The sequence below is a fragment of the Mustela putorius genome, unplaced genomic scaffold (genome assembly GCF_011764305.1).
Source record: "Mustela putorius furo isolate JIRA1106 unplaced genomic scaffold, ASM1176430v1.1 tig00000083_pilon_pilon_pilon, whole genome shotgun sequence".
Lineage (NCBI taxonomy): Eukaryota > Metazoa > Chordata > Mammalia > Carnivora > Mustelidae > Mustela > Mustela putorius.
Window position 1 is genome coordinate 10,436,678 of NW_025421273.1, and position 14,630 is coordinate 10,451,307.

Below are 14,630 nucleotides of genomic sequence, written 5' to 3' on the forward strand. Positions count from 1 at the left end.
CTTTGCCTGAAACAATGAAATCATATGTCCATCTCCCAGTTATGCCTGTGCTGACCCAGTAAGTCTCCTGTAGGGCATACAGTTCACTCCCTCCATCAAAGACCAACAGTGGAGGGTACCTGGCTGGCTCAGCAGGTAAGAGCCTGCAACTCTCAGCCTTAGGGTCATAAATTCAAGCCCCACGTTGGGCCTGGAGCCTACTTAAAAGAAAAAGACCACTAGTTACATTTTGTACCTTCTCTTATTTACATGGCAGTGAGATGCTTTCCCAGGTCCTGAGGAAAGGGACAGGGCTGTCTTAATGTCGTGCGGACTCTGCAGTAGGACCCTTGTCAGCTTCATTTTTATTAAGCTTGATTTATTTTGGTATGAAAAATTAACAATGTGTTACATTTATTCCTACTGTTTTTCAAGTGTATTGGGGTACTATGAAAACAAATTTTCTGCTTTAAGAACATTTTTTTAAAGATTTTATTTATTTCAAAAAAAGATTTTATTCATTTGAAAGAGAGCATGGGCAGGGAGAAGGGCAGAGGAGAAGCAGACTCCCCACTGAGCAGGTAGCCTGATGTAGGACTCAATCCTGGGACCCTAAGAACATTTTTAGTCAAGGGGCGTCTGGGGGGCTCAGTCAGTGAAACGCCCAAATCTTAGTTTCAGATCAGATCGTAATCTCGGGGTCGTGGGATCGAGCCCAGCGTCAGACTCCCTGCTCAACACAGGGTCTGCTTCTCCCTCTCCCTCTGCTCCTCCCCTCGTGCTCTCTCCCTCTCGCTGTCTCTCAAGTAAATTAACAAAATCTTTTTTTAAAAAAAGTCTGAGACTTTAATGAGTTTATTTATTTATTTTGGAGAGAGAGCATGCACTTGAGTTGGGGAGGTGGGCAGAGGGAGAGAGACGCTCCAGCAGACTCCCACTGAGCGTGGACCCCGACGTGGGGCTCTATCTGAGGACCCTGAGACTATGACTTGAGCTGAAACCAAGAGTCGGACGCTTCCCCAACTGCGCCACCCAGGCATTCTGACAGGGATATTCTTTTCTTTTCTTTTTTTTTTTTTTTTTTTTTTTTTTTTTTAAGATTTTTATTTATTTATTTGACAGACAGAGATTACAAGTAAGCAGAGAGAGAGAGGAGGAAGCAGGCTCCCTGCTGAGCAGAGAGCCCGATGTGGGGCTCGATCCCAGGACGCTGGGATCATGACCCGAGCGGAAGGCAGAGGCCTTAACCCACTGAGCCACCTAGGCGCCCCTCTTTTCTTTTTTTAAGATTTTATTTATTTATTTGACAGACACAGTGAGAGAGAGAGAACACAAGCATGGGGAGTGGGAAAGGGAGAAGCAGGCTTCCTGCTGAGCTGGGAGCTGGATGCGGGGCTGGATCCCAGGACCCTGGGATCAGGACCTGAGCCGAAGGCAGACATTTAATGATGGAGCCACCCAGATGCCCCCCTGATGGGGATATTCTTAACGTCTGCTTTAAAAGCATAATGGTTGTGGGGTTTTGATAAACACCTTCTCCTAAGTGGAGAAATTTCCTTCCATGACAGCTTACTTAATATTTTAATCAGGAATATGTGTTAATTTTTTTTTTATTTTTTAAAATTAAAAATTTTATTTTACTTTTAAGATTTTATTTATTTATTTGACAGAGAGAGATCACAAGTAGGCAGAGAGGCAGGCAGAGGGAGAAGGGGAAGCAGGCTCCCCGCTGAGCAGAGAGCCTGATGCGGGGCTCAATCCCAGGACCCTGAGACCATGACCTGAGCTGAAGGCAGAGGCTTAACCTACTGAGACACCCAGGCGCCCCTAAAATTAAAATTTTTAAATTACCCTTTTGGTTTTGGAGTTCTTACACATGAATTCGTGCAACCACTACAGTGAGGACACAGAGTGGCTCCTCAGCCGAAAAGACTCCTTCTTAGTGCCAATCTTTTGTTGCTGAGCACCTGCCCCACCAATGGCCTGACCTTCAGCACCACCCTACCTTCTCAAGAGCATGGTAAGCACATACCCTGAGCTCCACAGCACTGCCTAGGTCCGTACTCCACCTTCCCTATGCTCTGGGCAAGCCACAGTTACCAGATCCCCTGCTCACGCAGACCTTCTGTGCTTGCAGTATTCACTGACTGTGAACAGAGCAGCTGTGAACATTCCCACACGGGTTTGCACGGGGATCATGAGACTTTGTTCTCTGAAAGTAGAATTGCTGGGTCATCTGCTGAGCGTGCACTTCACCTGGTAAGCTGCTCTCATCTGCATTTCTGACCTCGAGGTGTGAGAGTCCCAGCTGCTCCACTGCCGGTGTCCACCTGAGTGTTGCCCGGTTACTGTCGTGCAGGAGGGTCTCACTGTGGTTTGAGTCTGCCTTTCCCTGGTGGCCACAGATGTTGAGCATCTCGGTGGCTAGTTGGCCATTATATCATCTATAATGTGCCTTTTACGCACTTTCTAATTGAGGATTTTTTTTCCCCTCATTGTTGAGTTTTGACAGTTCTTTATATACCCCGGATACAAGTCCTAAGTTGGATATGTGGTTTGTAAGTTTTTCTCCCAGTTTTTAGCTAGTGTTTTCATTCTCTTGACACTGTCTTTGGCAGGGCAAATGTTTTTAATTTTCATGAGGTCCAATTTATTGCTATTTTTTCCTTTGTGGATTATTTCATGGATTATGCTTTTTTTTTTTTAAAGATTTTATTTATTTATTTGTCAGAGAGAGCGAGAGCGAGCATAGGCAGACAGAGTGGCTGGCAGAGTCAGAGGGTGAAGCAGGCTCCCTGCGGAGCAAGGAGCCTAATGTGGGACTCGATCCCAGGACACCGGGATCACGACCCGAACCGAAGGCAGCTGCTTAACCAACTGAGCCACCCAGGCGTCCCTCATGGATTATGCTTTTACTGTCATTTCTAAAACTCTGCTAGATCCCAGGTCATGAATATATTTTTCTGTTTTCTTGCAAACATTTTATACTTTTTTAAAAAAGATTTATTTATTTGACAGACAGAGATCACAAGTAGGCAGAGAGGCAGGCCAGGGGTCGGGGGTAGTCAGGCTCCCCAGGACCATGACCTGAGCCAAAGAGTCTTTAACCCACTGAGCCACCCAGGTGCCCCAATATTTTATAATTTTATGCTTATTTACATGTGATCCATTTTGAGTTAGCTGTAAGACCTAAGGTGTATGTCACAGTTCAATGTTTTGCATACAGATGACTAATCATTGCATTACCACTTGTCAAAGAGACTGTCCTTTCCCCACTGAATTGATTCTGCAACTTGTCAAAGATCAACTGATCATATGTCTTTGGGTCTATTCCTGGTCTCTATTCTGATCATTCACCTGTATGTCTTGTCCCCACCAACGCCACATTGTCTTGACTCTTGTTGCTTTAGGGAAAGCATTGAAATTGGGTAATCTGATTCCTCCACTTTTGTTCTTCTTTATATAAAGTTACTTGAGCTGTCCTGGCTCCATTACCCTTTCATATAAATTTTAGAATCATTATATCTATGAAAATGTCCCCCTGGGATTTTTGGAATTATGTTAATTCTACAGATTACTCTGGGGGAGATTTATATCCCATATTGACTCATCCCAACATGAGTTTATCACTCATTTATGAGGTCTTCTTAAATTTTTTATCAGCATTTTATAGTTTTCAGCATATGGATTCTGTACACGGTTTGGTTAGCTGTATACCTAAATTTTTCAGTCTGCCTTTTTATCACTCACCCTTCCTCCCTTCCTTCCTTCCTTCCTTCCCTAACATTTTTAAAATTTTAATTCAAATAATTACGTATAATGTATTACTGGTTTCAGAGGTACAGGTCAGTGATTCATTAGCCTTATATAACCCTCAGTGTTCACTATGTCACATGCCTTCCATAATGTCCATCACTCAGTTACCCCAACCCTCCACCTCCTTCCCCTCCAGCAACCCTCAGTTTGTTCCATATGACTAAAAGTCTCTTATGGTTTGTCTCCCTCTCTGGTTTCATCTTCTTTCATTTTTCCTCTCTTCCCCTATGATCCTCTGTTTTGTTTCCTAAATTCCACATATGAGTGAGATCGTATGATAGTTGTCTTTCTCGGGTCAACTTATCTTGCTTAGCATGAAACCATCTAGTTCCATCCACATTGTTGCAAATGGCAAAATTTCATTCTTACAGCTGCATAATATTCCTCTGTGTGTGTGTGTGTGTTTACAACATCTTTTTTTTTTAAAGATTTTATTTATTTGACAGAGAGAGATCACAAGTAGATTGGGGGGGGCGGGCTCCCCGCTGATCAGAGAACCCAATGTGGGGCTCGATCCCAGGACCCTGAGATCATCATGACCTGAGCCAAAGGCAGAGGCCCAACCCACTGAACCCTACCACGTCTTCTTTATCCATTCATCTGTCGATGGACACCTGGGCTCTTTCTATAGTTGGGCTATGGTGGACATTACTGTTGTAAACACTGGGGTGCACATGCCCCTTCAGATCACTACATCTGTATCTTTTGGGTAAAATCCATTAGCGCAATCACTGGGTCGTAGGGTAGCTCTATTTTCAACTTTTTGAGGATACTTCATACTGTTTTCCAGACTGGCTTCACCAACTTGCATTCCCACCAACAGTGTATGAGGGTTCCCCTTTTTCCACATCCTCTCCAACATCTGTCGTTTCCTGACTTGTTAATTTTAGCCATTCTCACTGGTGTGAGGTGGTATCTCACTGTGGTTTTGATTTGTATTTCCCTGATACCAAGTGATGTTCAGCATTTTTTCATGTGTCTTTTGCCATTTGTATGTCTTCTATGGAAAAATGTCTGTTCATGTCTTCTGCCCATTTCTTGGGATAATTTGTTCTTTGGGTGTTGAGTCTGATAAGTTCTTTAAAGATTTTGGATACTAGCCCTTTAGCTAGTAAAACATTTGCAAATATCTTCTCCCATTCTGTCAGTTGTCTTTTGGTTTTGTCCACTCTTTCCTTTGCTGTGCAAAAGTTTTTCAATTTGATGAAGTCCCAATAGTTCATTTTTGCTTTTGTTTCCCTTGCCTTTGGAGACATGTCTAGCAAGACGTTGGTGCCTGTGTTGTCTGCAAGGATTTTGATGGATTCCTGTCTCACATTGAGGTCTTTTATCCATTTTGAGTCTATTTGTGCATGTAGTGTAAGGAAATGGTGCAGTTTCATTCTTCTGCGTGTGGCTGTCCAATTTCCCCAACACTATTTGTTGAAGAGACTATCTTTTTCCCACTGGACATTCTTTCCTGCTTTGTCAAAGATTAGTTGACAGTAGAATTGAGGGTCCATTTCTTGGTTCTCTATTCTGTTCCATTGATCTGTGTGTCTGTTTTTGTGCCAGTACCATACTGTCTTGATGATAGGGCTTGAAGTCCAGAGTTGTGATGCTCCCAGTTTTGGTTTTGTTTTTCAACATTTCTTTGGGTCTTTTCTGGTTCCATACAAATTTTAGGATTATTTGTTCCAGCTCTGTGAAGAATGTTGATGGTATTTTGATAAGAATTGCGTTGAATGTGTAAATTGCTCTAGGTAGCAGACATTTTTTTAAAGATTATTTATTTATTTATTTGACAGACAGAGATCACAAGTAGGCAGAGAGGCAGGCAAGGGGTGGGGAGGCAGGCTCTCTGCTGAGCAGAGCCCAATGCGGGGCTCAATCCCAGGACTCTGGGATCATGACCTGAGCCAAAGGCAGAGGCTTTAACCCACTGAGCCACCCAGCTGCCCCAGTAGCAGACATTTTAAACAATATTTGTTCTTCCAATCCATGAGCATGGAGCCTTTTTCCATTTCTTTGTGTCTTCCTCAGTTTCTTTCAAGAGTGTTCCATAGTTTTCAGAGTGCAGATCCTTTGCCTCTTTGGTTAGGTTTATTCCTAGGTATCTTATGGTTTGGGGTGCAATTTTAAGTTGGATCAACTCCTTAATCTGTCTTTCTTCTGTCTCATTGTTAATGTATAGAAATGCAACTGACTTCTGTGCGTTGATTTTACATCCTGCTACTTTCCTAAATTCCTGTATGAGTTCTAGCAATTTTGGAGAGGAGTCTTTTGGGTTTTCCACATAGAGAATTATGTCATCTGTGAAGAGTGAGAGTTTGACTTCTTCTTTGCTGATCTGGATGCCATTTCTTTCTTTTAGTTGTCTGATTGCTGAGGCTAGGACTTCTAGTACTATGTTGAACAGCAGGAGTGATAGTGGACAGCCCTGCCATGTTCCTGACCTTAGGGGAAAAGCTCTCAGTTTTTCCCCCATTGAGAATGATATTCGCTGTGGGCTTTTCATAGATGGCTTTGATGGTATTGAGGTATGTTCCCTTTATCCCTACACTGTGGAGAGTTTTAATCAAGAAAGGTTGATGTGGGCGCCTGGGTGGCTCAGTGGGTTAAGCCGCTGCCCTCGGCTCAGGTCATGATCTCAGGGTCCTGGGATCGAGTCCCGCATCGGGCTCTCTGCTCAGCAGGGAGCCTGCTTCCTCCTCTCTCTCTCTCTCTCTGCCTGCCTCTCTGCCTACTTGTGATCTCTCTCTGTCAAATAAATAAATAAAATCTTAAAAAAAAAAAAAAGAAAGGTTGATGTACTTTGTCAAATACTTTTTCGGCATCTGTTGAGAGGACCATATGGCTCTTGTTCTTTCTTTCATTAATGTATTGTATCACATTGATTGCTTTGCAACTGTTGAACCAAACTTTTAGCCCAGGAATCAATCCCACTTGGTCATGGTGAATGATCTTTTTTTTTTTCTTTTTTTTTTTTTTGACAGACAGAGATCACAAGTAGGCAGAGAGGCAGGCAGAGAGAGAGGAGGAAGCAGGCTCCCCGCTGAGCAGAGAGCCCGATGTGGGACTCGATCCCAGGACCCTGAGATCATGACCCGAGCCGAAGGCAGCAGCTCTAACCCACTGAGCCACCCAGGCGCCCCGTGAATGATCTTTTTAATGTACCATTGGATCCTATTGGCTAGTATTTTAGTGAAGATTTTTGCTTCCATGTTCATCAGGGATATTGGTCTATAATTCATTTTGGTGGGGTCTTTGGTTTTGGGATCAAGGGAATGCTGGCCTCATAGAGTTTGAATGTTTTCCTTCCATTTCTATTTTTTAATAGCTTTACAAGAATGGGTATTAATTCTTCTTTAAATGTTTGTTAGAATTCCCCTGGGAAGCCATTCTACTCTGGACTCTTGTGTTTTGGGAGATTTTTGATGACTGCTTCAATTTCCTTACTGGTTATGGATCTCTTCAGGTTTTCTATTTCTTCCTGGTTCATTTTTGGTAGTTTATATCTCTAGGAATGCATCTAATTCTTCCAGGTTGTCTAATTTGTTGGCACCTGGTTACTCATAATATGTTCTTAGAATTGTTTGTATTTCTTCAGTGTTGGTTGTGATCTCTCCTCTCTCATTCATGATTTTTTAAATTTGGGTCCTTTCTGTTTTCTTTTTTTATAAGTCTGACCAGGAGTTTATCGATCTTATTGATTCTTTCAAAGAACCAGCTCCTGGCTTCATTGATCTGTTCTACTGTTCTTGTGGTTTCTATTCCATTTATTTCTGCTCTGATTTTATTATATCTCTTCTCTTTCTGGATTTAGGCTTTATTTGATACTCTTTCTCCAGCTCCTTTAGGTGTAGGGTTAAGCTGTGTATTTGAGACCTTTTTTTTGTTTCTTGAGAAAGGCTTGTATTGCTATATACTTTCCTCTTAGAACTGCCTTTGCTGTATCCCAAAGGTTTTGAACAGTTGTTTTCATTTTCATTTAATTCCATGAATTTTTTAAATTCTTCTTATTTTCCTGGTTGACCTATTCAATCTTTGTAGGATGCTCTTTAGTCTCCATGTGTTTGAGTTCTTTCCAACTTTCCTCTTGTGATCAATTTCCAGTTTCAAAGCTTTCTTTCTTTCATTCATTCTTTCTTTTCTTTCTAGGAGGCTATTGTGTTCAATTTCAGTTTCCAATTTTGTATTGTTTTATATAGTACTAAGATTGATTTTTATTTGTTATCCTGTGACTATACATTTAACATGGGATAAAATATGTTGTGGTTGTTTTAGAATAACCTGCGATTTTCTACATAGATGACCATATAGTCTGTGTGTCTCCCTTTCCAATCTACATTATTTTTATTTCTTTTACTTGCCCTTTGCACTGGCTGGGACTTCCAACACTGAATAGGTGTGGTGAGAGAGGATGTTTTTACCTTGTTTCTGATCTTAGGGGGAAAGCATTCAGCATTTCACCATTAAGTATTACACAGTTATGTAAGTCTATACACTAAAACTCATAAAACTGTACATTAAAAGAAAAAAGTTGCAGTGTATAATAAGTTTTTTACAAAAAAATTTAAATACAGTAAGTACCAGTAATGAACAATTGAATTTTGAAATAAAAGACACAATGCTATGTACACTAGTATAAAAAAAATGAAATACAGGTATAAATCTAACAAAATATGTAGAAGATCTACATGAGGAAACTATAAAACTCTGATGAAAGAAATCAAAGAAGCTCTAATTAAATGGAGAGATAGTCCATGTTCTTGAATAGGAAGACTCAGGGCACCTGGTGGCTCAGTCCTTGAGTGTCTGCCTTCAGCTCAAGTCAAGGTCTTGGGTTCCTGATATTGACCCACATCAGGCTCCCTCCTCAACAGAATCTGCTTCTTCCTCTCCCTCTGCCCTTCCCTGGTTGTGTTCTCTCTTGCTCAGTCTCTCGCTCAAATAAATAAAATATATATTTTTTAAAGTCAACAATAAGAAAACAAACAACTCAGTTAAAAAATGGGCAAAAGGGGCGCCTGGGTGGCTCAGTGGGTTAAGCCGCTGCCTTCGGCTCAGGTCATGATCTCGGGGTCCTGGGATCGAGTCCCACATTGTGATCCTTGCCATCTCCCTCTCCCTCAGCCTGCCATTCTCCCTGCTGTGCCCTCTCTGTCTCTGTGTGTCAAATAAATAAATAAAATCTTAAAAAGAAAAAGGAAGAAAATCTACCTCCACACAAAGTTTTCACAAACGTTTATAACAGCTTTATTTGTAATTACCAAAACCCGAAAACAACGAAGCTATTTTTCCGTAGGTGAATGGATCTGGAAGGGGGGGATGAATCTGTGGATCACAGGCAGTATAAAATCCTGAAACCATGACGTACTCTGTGGATCCATGTCTCTGCACGTTCATCAAAACACACAGAATGTACAACGCAAAAAATTAAATCTAACGGAAACTATTAAGACTTTAGTTAACAACCAGTACATCAATGTTGGTTCACAATTGTAAAAAATGAATCACACTTATGCAAGATGCTAACTATGAGGGAAACGGGTGGGGGGAATGTATGAGAATGCTCTGTACTTTCCACTCAGCTTTTCTAAAAACCTATACCTGCTCAGAAGAATAAAGTCTATTAACCATTAAAAAAAAAAAAAAAAGACAACTTTTGGGCGCCTGGAATACTGGCTCAGTCAGTTAAGCATTTCTTAAGTTATTTTTCCTGCTAGGGGCTCTTGGCCATGTTTGCACTCAATATTTATTTGTTTGCTTGTTTCTCTGCACTGTGTCTGGTTGGTTGCCTTGCTGGTTCTTTCCATTTTGCTTGTGCTAGGACAACCCCATCCAGAATACATTTCCAGCTTAGCTATAGCACAGTGAGGTTTCACACTCTTCCCTCCATTTCTGAAAATGACTTGCTCTTTCTTCCACATCGGATTGTTGTGGGGCTTTGGTGACCCTGCATGCCTCTGTGGCCTGCGAGTCTGGAAGAGGCTGGGCGAGTCCAGGGGGGCCAGGTCAGTCACCTGCGCTTGGCTGAGATGGCACGCTGAGTCAGGCACACTGGCAGTGTTTACCCCACCCAGCAGGCCTGGGGCAGCAAAGCATCGAATCGTCCCCAGGAGGACAGAGCTCTGGACCCCTCCTTCCCATTAGGGATCCGCCTGCTCTTCCCTGTTTCCCTGTCACCTGTCTCCATGCAGCAGCTCCCCCCTTGCCTGTGCAGGAACAGTGAGAATACTCAGAAGGAAGCCTGGGACTGTCCGGCCCGGTTTTTCCACTCTGCAGGCAGGTGAGCTGGTTAGGGGTTGAGTCTGCACTTCCTTCTCTTCTGTGTCTTTCATTAGCTGCTGGTTTTAATGGTGTTTGAATTGGATTCTGCCTTTTCCAGATTAATTTTGTAAGTAAACTTGTAAATTTAGAAGTTTTAAATTTCTAAAAAAAAGTTACTGTGCAACTGGGTATATCAGTCGGTAAAGTGTCTACTTTAGGTTCAGATCATGATCCCAGGACCCTGGGATCAAGCCCCACTTCAGGCTCCCTGCTCAGTGGGAAGCCTGCTTCTCCCTCTCCCTTTGTCTGCCCCTCCCCCTCGTTGTGCGCTTGCTCTCTCTCTCTCTGTGTCAAATAAATAAATAAAATCTTTAAAATAAAATAAAATAAATTTTACAAAAATTTATGAAGGTAGTGCAGTATCCCCATATTCTTGCACTTGATTTCTCCTATTACTAACATCTTTCATGAGAATGGTGGGTACATTTGCCACAGTGGATGAACCAACATGGATATATTTTTGTTAACTAAAGTCCATTCTTTTTTTTTTTTAAGATTTTTATTTATTTATTTATTTGACAGACAGAGATCATAAGTAGGCAGAGAAGCAGGCAGAGAGAGAGGGGGAAGCAGGCTCCCTGCTGAGCAGAGAGGCTGATGTGGGGCTCGACCTCAGGACCCTGGGATCATGACCTGAGCCGAAGACAGAGGCTTTAACCCACTGAGTCACCCAGGCACCCCTAAAGTCCATTCTTTATTCAGATCTCCCTAGATTTTACTTGGTGTCCTTTCTCTGTTACAAGATCTCATTGAGGATACCATATTTTTTAGGTGTCATGTCTCCTTAGGCTACTCTTGGCTATGACATTTTCTCAGACATTCCTTGTTTTTTATGGCCTTAACATTTTTAAGGAGTGCTCTGTCAGTTAATTTGTAGAACATCCTTTAACTGCAGTTAGTCTGATGTTCTTCTCATAGTTAGTCTTCTCATCACATCTCCTCGAGGGCGCTCTCAACATGATGAATCACTGTACTGTTGCCCTTGACCTGGGGGTGGTGTTCCTGTAGGCCTTCTCCACCATCAGCTGCTGTTTTCACCCCGTCTCCATACTGTGTTCTTCAGAGGGAAGTCACCATGTGCAGCCCACACTCCGAGTGAGAGTTTGTTCCATCTCCTTGAAGGCAGTATCTACCTAATGTGGTTGGAATCCCACATGGCAGACTTAGCTCTCCTCCCCATGGTGTTTACTCATTCTCTTATATCTGTATGGACTAATGAATCTTTATTCTGTAGTTGTTATAACCCAACACTCTCTTACTTGTTGTTCCAAATGTTCAGCCTTCAGTCACAGCAAGCTTGGTCAGCTGCTGCTGTGTCCCTTTGACATGCCATTGTGGGTTCATGTCTGCTAATTAGCATTTCCTTGCTACCAGGCTTATTTTGGATATTTCCAGCCCCAATCATAGGTGAATTTCTCCTAGTGAGGAATTCTTATTATCTACTTAACTTTATTTCTGCCCCATGTATAAAGAGTCAACCGCAGGAGAACCCATGCAGAGAGTCAATGGTCCATCTTGGCTGGAAAGTTGCAGCTGGGCCCACTCCTGGGTGGGTGAGGTGGGAGCCAGGAGGTGTAATGGGCTGTGCCCCCCTCCTTGAGACTGGTGGTCAGGGCCTAGTAAACATGTGTGGACAGAAGTTCTGACTGATGGACTCCTTTGAGAGAATCAAAGTTTTGGCCAACTGGACACAGAGCACGAGGCCTTCCTCTCTTGGCTGCTGCACTAAAGGTTTGTTCTGAAAGCAAATCAAAGGTCAGTGTTTGTGTTGGCCTTGAAGTAACACGTTAACTTTTGCCTTTCTGAGAACTGTCTTTGCATAGGAAACTTAAGAGATGGCAATTAGTAGAAGCAGGAGCTGTGACCCTGGGATTGCCCTCTCTGCCCACCAGCTTCTCAGTTCCTGGGTCTCCTGCTGCCAGAAGGCAGCACCCACAGCTTCTACTATACCGTCCCCCAATCCCGTCCCTCCCTCCAGGCCTCTCCCTGGCCAGGCCAGACCACTTCTCTCTCTCTCTCTCTCTCCCTCTCTCTCTCTCGGCAAAGCCCTTTCTTGCCCCTGGGCAGCATAAATCCCTGGGGACTCACTTAATTGAGGTGCCAGAAAGCGCTTTGTTTTAAAAAATCAACTCAACCTCGAAGGCTGGGAGAAATCACACTGGGCCCCACTGGGAAGATGCGCAGCCCTGGGCAGGGCCCAGCAGCAGGGAGGCGCGGCCAGCTGCACCTCCAGGAAAAGCACCTTGAACAGTGCAGGACTCTGGGTGCGTGCGGGCTGAGCCCACTCTCCTGATGAAGGATCTTCCCTGAGCCTCAGGCTGCAGAGCGAAGCCCGCCAGCCAGCACTGGCCACTGGAGCCCCTTACTCCCAGGCTCTGCCCTCAGACAGGTGTGGGCCTCTGCTTGGCCAGCTGGGGCCACCTGGGCCTCTCCCGCACGGGCTGCAGCCTGGCCCTGCCTGGTCTGGGGGCCGAGCGGGGACAGCGGGAAGGATGAGCCCACCCCGCCTGGCTTCGGCTCCCTAGGCGAGGGGCAGAGACTCTGCTGTCGCGGCCGAGGATGCGCCACTCGTGGCAGCCCGGACGTGTCCCCTGTCTAGGGTCTGTCCAGTGTCCCCTGTCCGGTGGGCGGCCTCCCAGTTTCCAGTCAGCGCCCAGCTCAGAACCAGGGGCTGCCTCCTCGGCGGGAGCTCACGGGATCCAGGCCGTCCCCTCCTTGCCCCAACTTAGCCTGCAGAGGACACCGGGACGACTCCGGAAAGACTTCGGGAAGAAACTACGGAGGCTCCAGAAAGGCCGTGCGGGGACTGAACCCCAAGACCGTCCGGGGTCTTGTCGCGTTTAGCGCGGTGGCGTCTCCCCGGTTCTGATTGGCCAGGTTCCTGGCACGTGACCACCTCGGAGCCAATTGCGGAGGGCCGATCTGCACGCGCTTATTGGCTCAGGCCCGCCAGGTGGGCGAGAACAGAGCCCGGGCGTGCGGGGGCGCGGCCACGCTCCGCAGGCGGGGCTTTGGCTCCCCTAACTCTTGGTCTCAGCGCACACCTCAAGTGGCTCTGGGCCGGGGGATTGTCCTGAGGCCCTTCCACGCGTAAGACCACGCAGACGTGTGGTCGACACTGGCGTCGCATTGAGACAGCCCGGGCGCCTACCACCAGCCCAACACGAGCCTACTCCCAAGATCGGCTGCAATCCCGCCCCCAGCCCAGACCCACACCCGCCGCAGCCCCCCAATCCCGACCCCAGGCCAGCCCTACCTCCCGCCCCAGCCCCTCAATCCCGCCCTCAGCCCGTCCCTCAATCCCGCCCAGCCCAGCCCCACCTCCGCCGCTGTCCCTCAATCCCGCCCCCAGCCCAGCCCCACCCCCGCCCCATTCCCGGTCCCGCCCCTGGGACCAGCCCAAGCTAGATTGTTAACCACCCCGCCCCCGCCCCTCCGCGACAGGACCTCTCCTTTCCCTAGATTTGAGGGGACCTGCTGAGACGGAGTGGAGACGGTTCCAAACTGTGTGGACAGGTGGCCCGGACTCAGGGTTCGCTGAGCCCCGCTGGCCGCGACCGTGGCCAGCAGGACTTGTCTAGCCGCGGATTAGCAGAACTAGACAAAACGGTCCTTAATTGCCAGACCTTTAAAATTGTGTACTGACAGCCTTGATAGTTAAGTGGCTTGTGAGTCAAGCAGTTCCTTGAAGAGGAGAGGAAGCAGGAAATCTCTGGCTGCTGGCAGGGAGCAGGGAGAGGAAGTCATCAGAGCCAGGAGCTGGCCGGAGATGCAGGTGGGCAGAGCCAGAGCGGGAGAACGTCTCTGCAGGGTGCAACCTATCCATGTGTGCTCTGCTTTGTCAAGAGTTAAGCATCCAGAAGGAAGGGAGACTCTGCTAAGAGTCAGTGTGGATCTAGAACTGGCTTCTGGAGCAAGGCCAGCTGCTGTTATGGTCACTGTTCTGAAGGGCCCAGGGCACCTCCTGCCTCAGGGCCTTGGACATGGCTGTTCCTCTGTCTGCAGTGCTCTCCCATGGGAGTCCCACAGAGCTCCCTCTTCCTCTCCCGAGGGCTTCTCTGTACCTCGTCAGAGGTGAAATACTGGTCCGCACCATACTTTCTGCCCCCTTAATCCACTCAATTTCCTCCACAGAAGAAATCACCACTTGATTTATGTTTTTGTTTATCATCTGTTCCTACCACTGGAAAAATCACTTCCAGGAGGGAGGGACCTCAGTTATCCCTGGTGCATAAAGCTGAGGTTGGCTCATCATAGGGAGCTGAGCAAGTGCTTTACCTGAAGTCCTCAGACTCCATCACTTGAGGTTGCTGGGAGGGGCTGGCCAGAGGGAAAGGAGTGCCAGGTCACCCAGCAGATTCAGGTTGCTGCTCAGGACTGAGCCTCATCCCCGCCAGGCCGGGGTGGTGGGGGGAGTGGAGGCTGAATGGTGGGTGCCGTTTTCAGTGCCCTTCTATAAGTGGCCATCCTGTGGTGGGAATGCAAAGCCGAAAGCCACAGAGTTGTCTGTAAAGAGCTCTGGA